The following is a 14884-nucleotide window of genomic DNA, read 5'->3' on the forward strand; positions in this document are numbered from 1 at the left end:
ATGTTGCACTAATACTTGTATCACCATTTGCATCGCTGCTGACTTTGAGCCAGAGACTTGTGTTGGAGTTGCACCCCTTTAGAAACCAGGTCTGAATTTGATGGCAAAAGTTATAACTTGATATAAAAGCAAATTTATTCAAGAACTATTGTCCCAATGCTGTGGAATAATGGGATAAAGCTGTTCTGCAGCAGGTGGATCCAGGCACTGGAGACTCCTTGAGTATAGAGGAATCCTTGGCTAGCATAGGACTACCATAGTAGTTTGTATGCCACACCCTCCCACCAGCTGTGGTATAAAACATGGCCTGGAGAAAGGGTGTGCTAAGCGAAAATCCAGCAAAAATGGAAAATAAAGCTCAAGGTGTTAGGGAGTTCAAATGCCTGTCAAACCTGAGGAGAGTTTTCAGGAACCCAACAGGGAAGTAAAAGAAGAGCTTGAGAGAATGCAGCAGATGCGAGCAATAGCTAATACAAAGGAGCCCTTAACATCAGTAAACAGGCTTAACACTTATACCAAATGCCATTTTAAAGGGAAATGAGTCGAATTGGTCGGTCTAATCATTAGTGTCCATATTAACAATGCCAGAGCCAGAATCTGTAGGGATGTACATAGGTTCATGGGAATGGTAAAGAAGTTCTTTCCCAACTTGGCTGACTTTTCAGTTCTCCTAACTGAACTGATGAGTATAAAAAAATGCCTGGATATGGGATGTTGAGTAATCAAAGGCATTTCAGAAGACAAAGCATGTTCTCCCACAATGCTAGTGCAGTACCATATAAGCAGAGAAATGATTATCTGCTGATGCATTTTTCTATAGCCTCTCCTCCCCCCACCTGAATGCCACTTTACACTGCCACAGAAGTAGATGAGAATCAAGCCCCTTATCTTGGCAGATCCTGTCTCCACAGCTCCTATACAGAGACCATTGGTAAAGGAAGACAGCTAAAGAAACCAAAGATTAAGCTTTATGTGAACCAAATCATACAAAGCTACCACCTACTAAGTAAAAACTCAAACAGATACAGAAGCAAAGCAAGGTGCTTGGACTTGCTAGCTGTTAAGCAGATTGGCAGAGACAGCCTGGCCAAGAGCAGAGCAGTCCTTGCACAACTGCAACAGTACTGGAAGTACAAATCGGATAGCCACATGGTGGATTGTCTCCTCCTCAAAAGAGGATCACTATGCTACAAAACTAGAGGAATGAAATGCTTGCAAAGGCATCATCAAGGTCATGACTACTTAAGGTTATCATAGGACAGCAAAGCACAGAGCAAGGACACAGCAAAGAACATAAGAATGGCCATACTGAGTCAGACCAAAGGTGCATTAGCCCAGTATTCTGTCTTCTGACAGTGGCCGATGCCAGGTGCTCCAGAGGGAATGAACAGAACAGGTAATCATCAAGTGATCCATTCCCTGTCTCTCTGTTGGCATCTGTTGGCCAACACTGTCAAAACAATTCAAGATTAAGTGTAATTTGTGTAACAGAAGCAGATTGCATACAGAACCATTTTTGACAAAAGAAGAATTGAAAGAACCAGGAAGTGGACAGCTGCTCATTTCTTTAATGTTATAATACCACCTATATAGCAGTAGTCAACTTTATTCATGATTTGTGGAAGTGGCTAATATGCCACCATCTTCATCCACACACATGATGAACAGATGGAAAGTATTTGCAAACTAAGGGTTTCTGAAACACTTGCCATGAATAATGAGCCATGGTTTGCTTCAATACCAATTGCAGAATTTGCTAAGGAATATTTTACCCACCTGTCAAGTATTCATCACTACACCCAGGGCAACAGGAAATCTTCAAGGAGCAGCTGGAATAATAAAAGATTTACTAAAAAGAGTACAAAATCTGTTCATGACTTTGAAAGCATATAGAGATACACTGTCAGTAAATGCTTGCCCAAGCACAATTTCTCATGGGTAGAAATTCCTTTAACAATCCCACCATTTAAATTAACTGTGACTAGCCAGATCCTAAAGCCGTCAGAGAAATAAACAGAGTTAAAGACATCTGAAGCTCAGCATTTCCACCATATTCACAGGGTACATGAATTATTAGCTCTGACTAGGACAAAAGGTATGAGTCAAGTAACCGAATCAGTTGTTGGATAATATCTCAGTGTTCTTGCTGCTCCAATAGACAACCCAAAAGTAGCTTCCGCAGAAATAGGTCTTATATTAAGGCCCCAGATCACAGGTGCCCCTGTGAAGGTGCATAAAACCTTTGTCCCATCATGTGGACCTGTGTAAATTCAGCCAAAATTTGCCCCTAAAAAACTTTTTAATTGTATTATTGAACCTGAACATTAAAGTGTGAAATCCTAGGTTTAAAGTTGGCTTGCTCCAGTATGCCAAACTTTGATGTAAGAAAAAGTAGTATGATACTCCTGGCTGATGTACCTGTTAAAAGTTCAACCAAATTACCTATACAATTAGAGAAGGAAAATTTGAGAAAGAATTAAGAAAAAAAATAGCATAGCAGTATAAAAATATGGCCAGTCATCCACTTGGTAACTGGGGTGCCTAATATAAAGAACAGGCAGAGCAAAAAAAAAAAGAGAGAGAGAGAAAAAGAAAAGTAAGCCAAGAAAACCTTTGTGACATTTATTGCCTGAAAGCACAAATCCCAGAAAGGGCACCATTGTTGCATATACGGTATGGCATTCCTCTATGCTCTTGTCTCTAGTCAAGGAAAGTACCTTATTAGCTAATAATATGTTGTTGCTCCTTTTGGAATATATTTTTTAAAATGGCCCAAAATGCTTCAGCAAATTGTTTCTCAATCTTGTTAGTTGGCCTAAAACTAAGAGGGATGTTTTTCTTACTGCTGCAGGCAGAAAATTTCAGGATTCTTAGCTTCACACCCATAAAACTCTCATTGTAGCAAATAGACTCAATTAATCTGCAGAGGATTCTGAGGCACAGAGGAAGTTTACACAAGTCTTGATTTGCCAACTCTGGACCAGATTGGAACTAATGACAAAGAGGTGAAGCTGTGTATCCTGTTCTTAATTCCCTATCTCAATTGGTCTAGTTTTACAGGCATTTTTTGTAAATGAACACTTTTCTTCCTATAATAGCATAACATGGCTGAGACTAAGAAGGGTGCCTTGGAGCTGTGTATTGGCTAATCAAGACTGGCAAGGTTGGCATACTGCAATTAAAAATGATCTATTTATCTTTCTGTTTTCCCATTGGAAAGAGTAGGCCCCATACATGCAACTGAGTGGGGTATTAAGATTTAGGATTTTTCAAAATGGGAAATGAGTCTCTTTAGTCAGGGTACTGGGTATTTAGACTGTCCCCATCTCCAGTTTGTTTCTTTTAGTAAAAAAAAATTCAGGACATTTTCCAATAATTTGTATTCAGGTGAGAAGACAGACCCTTGATCGCTGTTCTTCTGTACTTTTCATTACAATATGTCAGAAGGTCCACTGTCTCATAAATGTTCACAAGATGTTAACTTCTTCCAGACTGGACATCTCCCATTTAGAGATGTGGGGCCTTGTGTTTAATGAAAGATTATGCAAATTAATCTCTCATGTAACCTATAGATATTTTAGTTGGGGGATTTCCTAGAAGTACAGTATAATCATTTGCCATCTGCTGTCATATTTTTGCTAGTGCTTGGGAACCAGACAGTTTAATAATTAGCATGAAATTTATGCTCTAACAAATGTCTGAAATCCATTTTTAATTTTCTTTAGAGAAACTCTGGTATGTGTCCACTGGAAGCTACTCAAGTATTTATTCCTGCATTTTTCAAAGCTATGTGCAAGATTTTAGCCAATGGCAGTGTCACAACTCAAGCCCTATATATAATTAAAATGTTAGTGTGACACCTACTCCCCGTAAATGTTGGCATCACTCAGTTTTGAATTTGTGGATGCCACAGTAAATCTGATTCTTGGCTATGCTTTGTTCCCTGGAAGCAAGCATTAGCACAAGGGTATCGCACACCAAGTGGTGGAATTTGTCAATACCCTTTAACTTCTGTTGATCTGACAAGTCAAATGCCCTAGCTTGTCCTTTCTTGTAGGCAATCCACCGTGATGGTTTAGTAGCATTACTTGGTATTGTGAAACAGAAAGGCCACTTAAACAGGGCTGAGACTTCCTAAATGTTTGGACAATGAGTAGCATGTTGTGGGCATTGCTATAATATAAATAACAATAATAGTCAGTTTAATGACATTCCAGGCAGGGCATGTTCTCACTGATGCTTGTCTTGAGGGGCTATGTTAAAAGGATGAGTTTTTAGCTGCAGTAAGGTTGTTTCTGTGTCACTTTGATATTATGTTAATTGGTTATTTCTTGTATCCTTAAAGCTTTTTGACGTTTTCATGTACCTAGAGGTCTGTTGACAGGAACTGTACAAATTGAAGGAACAAATACATAAGAGCCAAATATTGTGGTTGACAAATGTGGGAAGTTCATTGAAAAAGCCAACCCATGTTGACAAATCAATATTACCAGGAATTTACCTGTTTCAGTGAAGGGCTGGCTGGGCTAAGATAGGAAGTATTTTTCCCTTAGGTTTTCAATCAAAGGAATGCATTAGGAGTTAGTTATGTTGGGTGGCTAGGGTTATTGATAATTAATTGACTGATTTATCTTGTTGTTTGGGGGTGATTTATCCTTGGGCTCTATTGTTTGAGAGAAACTGTCTTTAATTCATTATGTTAGTTGTATTCTGGTTTAAATTCTGATTTGTTATATTTTAATGATTTACAACAACTTACAGAGCTTGAGAGAGGTACTCTATATAGTATAATAAATTAATATGTAAAATAGATTTCAGTATAACAGCAGCACTTTGTATACATATAGCACATTTCATCCTATGATCTCACAGGGCCTTACACAGGCAAGTGTTATCCCCAATCTACAGATGGGGAAACTGAGACAAAGAGTGTCCCGAGGCAACCCTGATGCAGTGATTTAGCCTCTGAACCTGCAAACGCTCATACTTAAGATTAAGTAAGTAAATACCGAGGCTTAAACTGGGAATTTAATCCAGATCTCTTGATACCCAATCCTCATCTCTTAGCACTAGATCACACTGACTCTCTAAAATGTGAAGCCATACTACTTGCAGCCTACTGAATAACAGAGCCTGTCAGTGGTTAGCAGACTGAGCTTCTAAACTACAGGCATTCATTAATCTGTCACAAAACTCAGAGTTTTTTTTTAGCCAATATAGTAATATAGCCAATCTCATTTAAAAACCATAGACTAGCCTCACTTGTTCTTCATTATTTAGTTTAGTTTTCATATATTGTGAATGCTTTAAAAAAGAGGGCCTCTCACTTTGCCCTAGGTGTATGCACATTAACACATGAATGAAATATACTAAATAATCCAATAACACGATATGAACTCCCCTCATCCAGGACAGACCCGCCATATCAAGATTAATAAACACCATTAATAAATACCACCCTCTTTCACCCAGCCCCTTCTCGATATGTCTGCCAGGGCTCAATCCTGCAAGGTGCTGAATGCTCTCAGCTTCCACTGACTTCAGAAGGAGGCTCAGGATCCCAACACCCTGCAGGATCAAGCTCCAAATGTCCCAACCTCACTCAATATTTCATCTTCCCCAGGCCCCCAACCCTCCCCAATATCCATGAAAACAGATGGGCGATTTTGATCTAGAGACAGGTTCCCCAGTATTTCAAGAAAATTAACAATTTATTTAAACAGCTCTGTCAAACACAATCCTCTTTGCTTCGCTTTGTCCCCTGCTGCTGCTGTCTTGCACAGGATTGCCTGCACATAGATTCACTGAGGGATTAATATTTGAGCTGGAAGAGGAATCATAGTCATGGGATATACATTAAATGGCTGCAATTCACGAATGTGTGTGCATAGCTCTAATAATAGACAAAAATCACACATTATTATTACTGCTGTTTTCTGATGCCAGGTGTTCTCTAATTTGTGGTAGTTGAAACAGATTCTCATCTGTCAAACTGCTATAAAAAGTAGGCGGCACACACATGTATACCACCATGGACTCAAAATACATGGGACTGGAGATCCTGAGGGGACCATTCCAGTTCTTCACACTGCAAAACCAGCTCCCCTAATACTGCTTCTCATCTATCTCATGACCAATGAATCGGCTGTCTGGCCTGGTAGAAAATGATCCCACATAAATGTTCACACAATGAAAAGATGTTTATGTATCTCTTAATGTTGCACTTTGTTGACTTTTGCGGCGGGGACACAGTTCTCTAAAATGTGAGGTGGAAGCAGCCAGCAAGTTCAGAAAGCTGGTTGTCAAGGCAACCTCACCTCTGCACCAATGAGGAGTCCAGAAGAACATGGAGAGATCAGCCACATGGCTTAGTGTTACTGGTGGGGAAAGATTTCTGTCTCCTTTTGTAGCTCCCTGCCTCTCTGTGCATTGTGTTTCACAGCTATCATTTCGGGTACTTCATTCATTTGGGATGATCCGTTTTTTCCCTTTAAATTCAATGCTGGAGAATGATATGTGAGGGTTCTCATGTTTAGGCCAGTTAGTCAACTGCACCCCCAGTTTATAGTAGGCAGATTCCACAAGCAGTATTCAGCCACCTTGACAAAACAGAACTTTGCTCCTTACACACAAGTATACTTGGTCTCCAGACCAAGTATTGCAATGACCCTCACTAAGAGCCACTCCCAATCCCTGCTCACTTTCACTTTGGGCCATGCTTCATTGTGAACTTGAGAGTTGTATTTTCTTACAACACCCTTCCATGTTTCTAAATTACATGTTAAAAAAGAACTAAAATTTAGTACCAGTAAAACTGTCTAAATTTCTAAAATATTTATGAAAAATAGGTAACGTTTTATTTATTTTTATTTCTTTACGTTGAAACAATGATACAACATGATCATACAAAAAAGCTCTAGGCACCTGTAGCAAGGCAGTGGGATACCCCACAGCCCCGCAGAGGGATGAGCCTCCCCTAGCAATAACATGGGCGGAGCCAGTGGATCCTGCGCCCACCCCCCAGAGGGCAGGACGCAGGACAGGAAGTAGAAAAGCCCAACTGCAGAGCTCATTTGGAGGCCAGCCGCTGGAAAGGCCAGATGCCTGTGGCCTAGCTCCCAGTTGGGACACTCCGGCAGGCTGCGGCCAGCACAAGGACTGGTCCGGCCAGCCAAGCCTACCCCTGGCTAGCTACCCCGAGGAGCAGCTGAGCGCCTACCCCTCGCCAGTTACCCCGGAGGAACCGATGGTGCTGGAAACCTCTGAGGACACCGCCCTAACCCAGGTACCCTACGAGGGGGAGTCCGGAAGTAGCCTGGGGCAGTCGACCCTGGTTTGGCCACAGCTCTGCCGGAACCCATGTCAGGGTGTTGCGGTCAGGATCCCCACTGACAGCAGCGAGTCTTCTGCCACTGCTAGGGCCCCGGGCTGGGACGCAGTGGAGCAGGTGGGCCTGTGTCCCCCCCTGCCACCCCACTCACGGGTGGCAGTCTCCTCCTCGCACCAGATGCTCAGAAGCCTGAGCTCCAGACTGTTTGTTTGCTGCCCCGCCCTGACTTAGGACCTGGGCTCCTATTGAACTCTTGGCTCAGCCCCTGCCTAAGGGCCTGAGCTTCAGACTGTTTTCTGCCCGGCCCTGACCCAGGGCCGGGGCCCATAGCAAACTATTGCAAGGCGGTGGGATATCCCACAGTCCAGCGGAGGGACGAGCCTCGGCCGAGCCCTTCTACAGCACCCAAACAATGAATTAAATTTACAATAACACAATAATGACCATTCAGCAGCATTAAATACTAATATACAAATGCCTGAGAAGGTGATGCTACCCATATCCTGTAACTGGCCAGTAGGGCACAGTGTACAGCAACTCTGTAGCCAACACCTTGAAGTGCAACTGAAAGCAGACTGGAAGTCAGTGAAGTGCATGGAATGTCATGAAAATAACTGCAAAAAGAATCACTTTATTCTATTACTCTACAAGGAACTTCATTAGAATAAGGAAAACTGTATTACCCCTAAAGCTGCTTGCACGTGCTCTGTCTCTCTCTACTTCATGTCAGAACTTCTGCCTAGAATTTTCTCCAAACTCCTGTTGCTGGCTTCCTGCTACAGCTTAAAGGAAATATATCCTCATATGAAGGCATTATTGTTTGCGGTATTGTAGTCATGTTGATCCCAGGATATTAGAGAGACAAGGTGAGTGAGGTAATATCTTTTACTGGACCAACTTCTGTTTGTGAAAGAGACAAGCTTTTGAGCTTACACAGTGCTCTTCTTCAGGTATAACAGGCCATGGGTATTATGGCATTTCTACCCCTTTTCATCGCTATTTTCTTAAAAATTAAATGTGCACTCCCTCTTTAGAGTCCCCCCCCAACTCAGGGAAGACTCATTTTTACTTTCTTGGATTAAATGTGGTTTTTATATTTACACACCTAAATACCATAGCAAGAGAATAAGGCAGTTGTCCATTATAGGAAGTAGGAAAAGAAAAGGTTTTATTATCTCAGTGGGACAAAAACTAGGAGCCTGTGATGTAAAAACAATCACATTTTTCTCTAATAGCTCTTCCATTAGTTTCCCCCAGTGAACGACCATCACTGTGGCTAATAATTTATGGCAAATTATATGGAAAGTCATAGGACTTCATACTCATTCTCCACTGCTTTGCATCTTGTGCTGCCATATAAACTTGTAGAAAGTGAATGTAAAATGCTGCTAAATCTGAATTTTCCACCCAAGGTTCCCCCGCCTCCCCCCACACACACTTTGCACAACTGTAAATTACTACACTGGCTGCCAGCAGTGAGAATCTGACCTAAAGTCTGGTTGTGGGTAAAAATCACAAATGTATGAGAGTCACTGATTACCAGGGGCGGCTCTAGGTATTTTGCCGCCCCAAGTGCGGCAGGCAGGCTGTCTTCTGCGGCTTGCCTGCAGGAGGCCCCCGGTCCCGCGGATTTGGCGGCACGCCTGCAGGAGGTCCACCAAAGCCGCGGGACTAGCGGACCCTCCGCAGGCATGCCGCCGAAGGCAGCCTGCCTGCCGCCCTCACGGCGACCGGCAGAGCGCTCCCCGTGGCTTGCCGTCCCAGGCACGCACTTGGCGTGCTGGGGCCTGGAGCTGCCCCTGCTGATTACACTATTTTAAACCATGTATCTTCCTTATGCAACGGTGAACAACATGTCATAATTTGAACCTGTTCAAACCTATTTAGCAGTTTAGTCCTTCAGCATTGGTAGTGGAGGAACACAAGCAGTAGACAGCCATGGCTGCCTCCCAGTGCTGCTTTTCCTGAAAAGGCAGCAAGTAAAACACAGCTGCACAGATGCATCTTGAACCAGCTATGTGGGCCTCATTCTCAATTTAACCAAGGTCCCGTTACACCACCCTAGCAATGTACAAGGACATGAGAGGGGTTAAAGCTAATGTAAGACCTCTTTGCTCTACCGGAGTGGTGTAAAGGAGCTTTAGTATAACTGAGAATCTCTTTTCCTCACCCAAAATTCAGAGAAATCAAGACTTTGTGATCTCATTCTTTGACTGTGTGACAAACTATTCACCATAATTTAGGACACCTTCTGCTCTCTTGTAGTCTCTCGAGCATCCCTGGTTTTAAAGTTTGCAGCTCTCAATGGTCTCTGTGAAATTGATTCAGCTGTTTACTATAAAATTCACCTTCCCCTATGTAAATGTTCACAAATGTCAAAATTCATGGATATTTAAAAAATAAAAGATTTTCAAGATCCAGGAGTCACATGGCAACTATGACAACAATAAAAAAAAAAAAGGGCGGCAAAGAAGCATGCTTAATGATCACAGGCATTTCTCCTACACTCAAGAAGGAAACAAAATGGCATTCACTGTAACAAATGACCACACTGAGCTGACTCAGTTGATGAAACATATCCCCTTGTCTGTCTACAGCAGATCCTTATTATGGTTGAAAACAAAATGGCTGCTCTGATCCAGATGACTGATATGCAAAGTTTCTGATCAAGGCCCCCAGCCTTCCAAATATGGTGTGGTATAGGTCACTGACACTTTCTAATGAATACTATCAATAATGGACATGCAGATAGAATAAAAATTATCCTTCTTTTATATTAATACTCCCTCCCCCTGAAATGTGCATTTTTAAACCATCTGTACTGGAGGCTCCAGGACATTACAGAGAGACTGATTGTGAGATGAGAGAATTATTCTTGTTGAAAGGAAGGTAATGTTGTGTATTTGGTTGTCATGGTTTTTGTTCCTATGGCAACTGAGTTAGATTATTAGGGGATAGCTCGGCCAGCTTCAGCCGGCTGACTGAGCTCTCTGTCTATAAATAAAATGGTAGTTTTGTTAGCTGTCTGCTCTCTGGCCTCAAGTGATTTCTTCCTAAACCGGCTGCCCCCAAGGATATAACAGGTAAAATGCACATTAAGCCCTTGCCTTGCATTGTGTGTGTCTCTTTTTTACTTTCCTTTTTGTAGAAAGAATAGCAGCTAGGTGTGCATAACTAGGATGCTAATCTCTGAAGTACCAGCACAGTGCCTAATATGTTCCATCCTACCTAGGGGATTTGGATGCATAGGTCTAATTAATGTTAATGGAAACTTAGTATTAAAATCACCTAGATGGCTTTGAAAATCACAAGAGGCATATTCAGCACCCTCATAAAGCTCCTTTTAACTGATGGGTAAAGGGGACCACTTGACGGTATATAGGCCTTGAAATAGAAGAGAAATCATTTATTATAAAGATTTGTATGGTCAAGTCAGTATGCTGGATATCTTTTAAAGGCATGCTACTTGGAGACTATTTACTTTTAATTCTTGGTAGAAATGCCTTTGGCTAATAAGCTTTAATTTCTAAAGATTCAAATTTTTGTTTGAAGGAAAACTTGAGCGGTCTTTCTTTAACTACACAGCATTGGAAGGGATGGGTTTGAATCCAACCTTTTGGACATTAATGAACTGGATACAAATTGGAATCAAAGTTCCCAGAATTTTTAACAGAAAAACTGAAGGCAGGGCTAGAATTCTCCCATGTAGAAATACAACGCTACTGAGAATGCTAAAGGCTGGAAAGGAGTGAGAAATCTAATTGGTGACCTAGAAAACCAGGTCAGATTAGGAAATGTCAGATCAGTAGGAACTCCTAAAGGCATGCAGACCAGAGCAAATAAGATTCTTTTTTTTGCCATCCAATATGAAGGAGATGAATGAAGGGTAATTTTGAGCCTGCTCTATATGTCATGGTGTGTTTGTTGCTTTCCTAGCAAGGCCAATCCAGTCATATACTGTACAGTCCTTGCATAATGGGCAATTACTGGCAAGAAGGAACACCATTTAATAGCACATCAATTTGAGGTGATATCATTCCGCAAGGGAAAGCACCATAAACATTAATACAAAATTAATCTGGAATTGAAGTAAGAACTTTGTAGTGTTCCTTGGGAAAGGGAAGGAGGCCTGGTCTATACCTTAAAATTAGGCTGACTTAGCTACATCACTGAGGGCTGTGAAAAATTTCATGCCCTGAGTGACATAGTTAAGTCAACCTAACCCCCACTGTAGATGCAGGTAGATTGACAGGAGAGTTCTTATATTGACCTTGCTACTGCCTCTTGAGGGGGTGGATTTACTTTAGTGTCACAGCTGCAGCTTTCTGTCATTGTAGTACTTGTAGTGTAGACATACCTTAACTCTTTGAACTCTGGAAGGGACTTTGTGATGTCTGTATTTTATATTGGTAGAATATTCACATGCTTAATGGTGTAGTACGATGAAATGTTGTATGGAACAAAAGATAGTAATAGAAAATGTTAACATAATAATTGTAGACCGACTAGTCACTGCATCTTTCTCCAACCCCAACCTGTTGAGTAATTTGGAATACACAGATTCTGCCTTTCCTGAAGCCGATGTTAAAAATTTAATTGGGACCCACACTTCAAAGTGAAAATTCAATATATGACCACCTCCTCCCCCGACTTGCCCAAGCAGCTTTTCCATCCCAGCTGGATGGGAAACGAGGGGAAGGTCATAGGAAAATAATTCCAGAAGTGGTTATTTATGGAGAGATTATGGGGAATAGTGGATAGATGTTCAGTATTAGAACAAGTGGAAGAACTTGTGATGTGCTTTGACTAAACCTGGTGAGCCAGGAGAGCCATCCTGATTCCCGAAGGACTCAAGTTATCACCACAAAGCTCTGGGTCAACAGGAATCAATTGATTCACCACACAATATGGCACTGGAGCATGAGCAGTAAACTTCTTACATTTAAAACTATCCCTGTTTGGGTGGAGACTCTATTGATTTGGGTGCCCCCCATGAGTATAAATTTGGCGGCATGATATTAAATGGCCCTAATGCCCTTTTTTTTAATGCTCCAATGGAAATTTATGCATGCAAACCAGGGAACTGTGTAATAAAAGCAGGACACAGATGAGTACTGATTTTTTTTCCTGGCCTTTTTACATAACCTGGGTCAGGATTATAACAGTTTACACACTTGTCATATGGATCCATTGACTCCAGTGGTGAAAGCAACAAATTGTACTAATTTGCTCACACAAATGTCATGTATTTTAGGGACAATTGGTAAACACTCATTTTTGCATTTTAATGTAGCTTGCTTGTTTTAGTAAATATGGCCCTAAAGATCAGAAATCTCTTGATGATGATGATGGAAAGAAGTTTGTCAATAGATATCAGCACTAGTGTACTAGAGACATGGTCACTGGCATTGGCACTATCAGAAGACCAGATACTGGGCTAGATGGACCATTGGTCTGACCCAATATGGCCATTTTTATGGCACAATATAAGGGGTTTGCAGGAAGGTTTTATAAAAGGAGGGACAGAGTTGAATACTAAATACTTACCTCCATCACCATTAATAAAATTTATCAGCCAATTAAAGTGCCAGGATGCTGTTACAGTTACCGATCCATAAACTTTACACTTATTTCTCAATTACGTAATCTCTGGCTGAGGTCTCATTAGCTTAATGAATATACAGTTGCTTCTCTGAAATTGTACAGTACAAAAGTCACTGTAGTCTGATTGGCTAAAAGTGATCCATAACCAATCAAAGAGCAAGAATTTGCCTACTCACTTTTTTGGCTGTTGCTCAACACCTGAAACTTGATTATGTAAATCCCTGCACTCTGATTGGCTACTGGTCTTGGAGTACTCTAGCCATGCCCATTTCAACTTCTGAACCCCTTCCAGCCCTATTACTTTCCTTTTCACACCATTTCACGTCAGACATTGTTATACATGTATTTAATGTTCCTTGTGCGTGATAGGAAGGAGGGACACAGAATCTATACTTTCTACCAAGGTAAAGGAGAAGCTTGAATGGTTTCCCCTGGTGGGCACAGAGAAAGCTCTTTCATACTGCACGTAGGGGGTAGTGATTCACCCTGAATGCCTTGGGTAACCCCCAAAAGGGTCATAGATGGAGAAGGTATTTCATTGTAATAATAATTCATAATTTAAGGATGCTCTCTGTTAAAATATCAAAAAGAAAATGTTTTTACTTTCTTATAAATTATTTACTGTTTAGTTTGTAACATGACAAGTAACTTTGCTTTTTCCTATCCATGATTTTTAACTCAAAGATTGAAAATGTTGACCTAGTTCCTGGTAACAAACAAAGCAGAGAAAGAAATGGGTAAAATGTCCCTTACTGTGACTAAGAACGGTTTGATATATTTTATCTCTGAATTTAAAACGTCTAAAGGTATTTTAATCAGAAATATCTCTGCTTCAAAAGGGAACTGTTCAGAGAGAAGTATGATGACATATGTGGGACACGTCTGTACACTTTAGTTGTCTTGCGGTGTGGGGGGGAAGGGAATGGTTCCACAGGTCCTAACACAGAGTTTAATCTCTAATCAGGTCTGGAAATATATACAAGAGAGTAGGTCAGGTTCTCTGTTCTGCCCCATCCCCAACCACTCCCCTGGTATTTGCCTATAATCCCTGGTCATATGTGGATTTTAGACCGACTGTCCAGGGACTGCACAAAGCACGGGAATTGGAAAGCTGTGCATCATATGATATTTTATATTGTGAAAATCTCTCTAACATCTCTTTGTTCGTTCTCTAGGTCACTAGATTGGAGCTATTCATTCTCTGTTTTAGACAACAAAGATATGCAGCTTTCAGCCATTAGGTGTATTCACTGATAATTCATGGGAAACCATTAATGTCTTAATTGTGTATTCCACTTAAAGAACATTATCAATTAATTTAGGTCCATAATTAACCTACTTTATGATATTTGGTCAAGATTTTCCACATGAAATATGAGCCTAGCTTTTGGGTCCTAAATCCACAATTAGGCAACTGAATAAATAGCTATTTTAAAAAAAATGCTGAGTACTGAACAGCTCCCATTGAGGTCAAGGATCAGGATCCCATTATGCAAAGTGCTGTAGACATGCAGTGAATATGCCTGCCCCTGTGGGCTCACAAGTTATTGGTTTAATGAATTTTATAAGTTAAAAACTCTAGTAATTTTATAAGATGAGTAGTGTTATTCTAATATATTCTGTAGTAGAATCTCAATAGGTCTTGTTCATTTGCAGGATGAATTTTTGTACATATATTAATATGTCGCACAGTCTTTTATTAATACATTGTAAACTGTCCAGATGCCTCCACCTCTCATTCTTCCCCAGTGGAATAGTCCACATAGTCTCTCTGAAAACTGGACTAGGACGTGGAGATTCCTCTACTGTATTTTCAAAACATAATTTCCTTGTAAAGAGCCTGAAGCTTACAAAGAAAGAGAAGGAGCCCAGTTGCATGGCTGATGGTGATATGCAGAGCTGAAAGTCAGGCTCTGCTATTATAGATTTGTAAGTCTTTTACCTGTGTTG

The sequence above is a fragment of the Mauremys reevesii genome, linkage group 8, assembly GCF_016161935.1.
Source record: "Mauremys reevesii isolate NIE-2019 linkage group 8, ASM1616193v1, whole genome shotgun sequence".
In the NCBI taxonomy this organism is placed as follows: domain Eukaryota; kingdom Metazoa; phylum Chordata; order Testudines; family Geoemydidae; genus Mauremys; species Mauremys reevesii.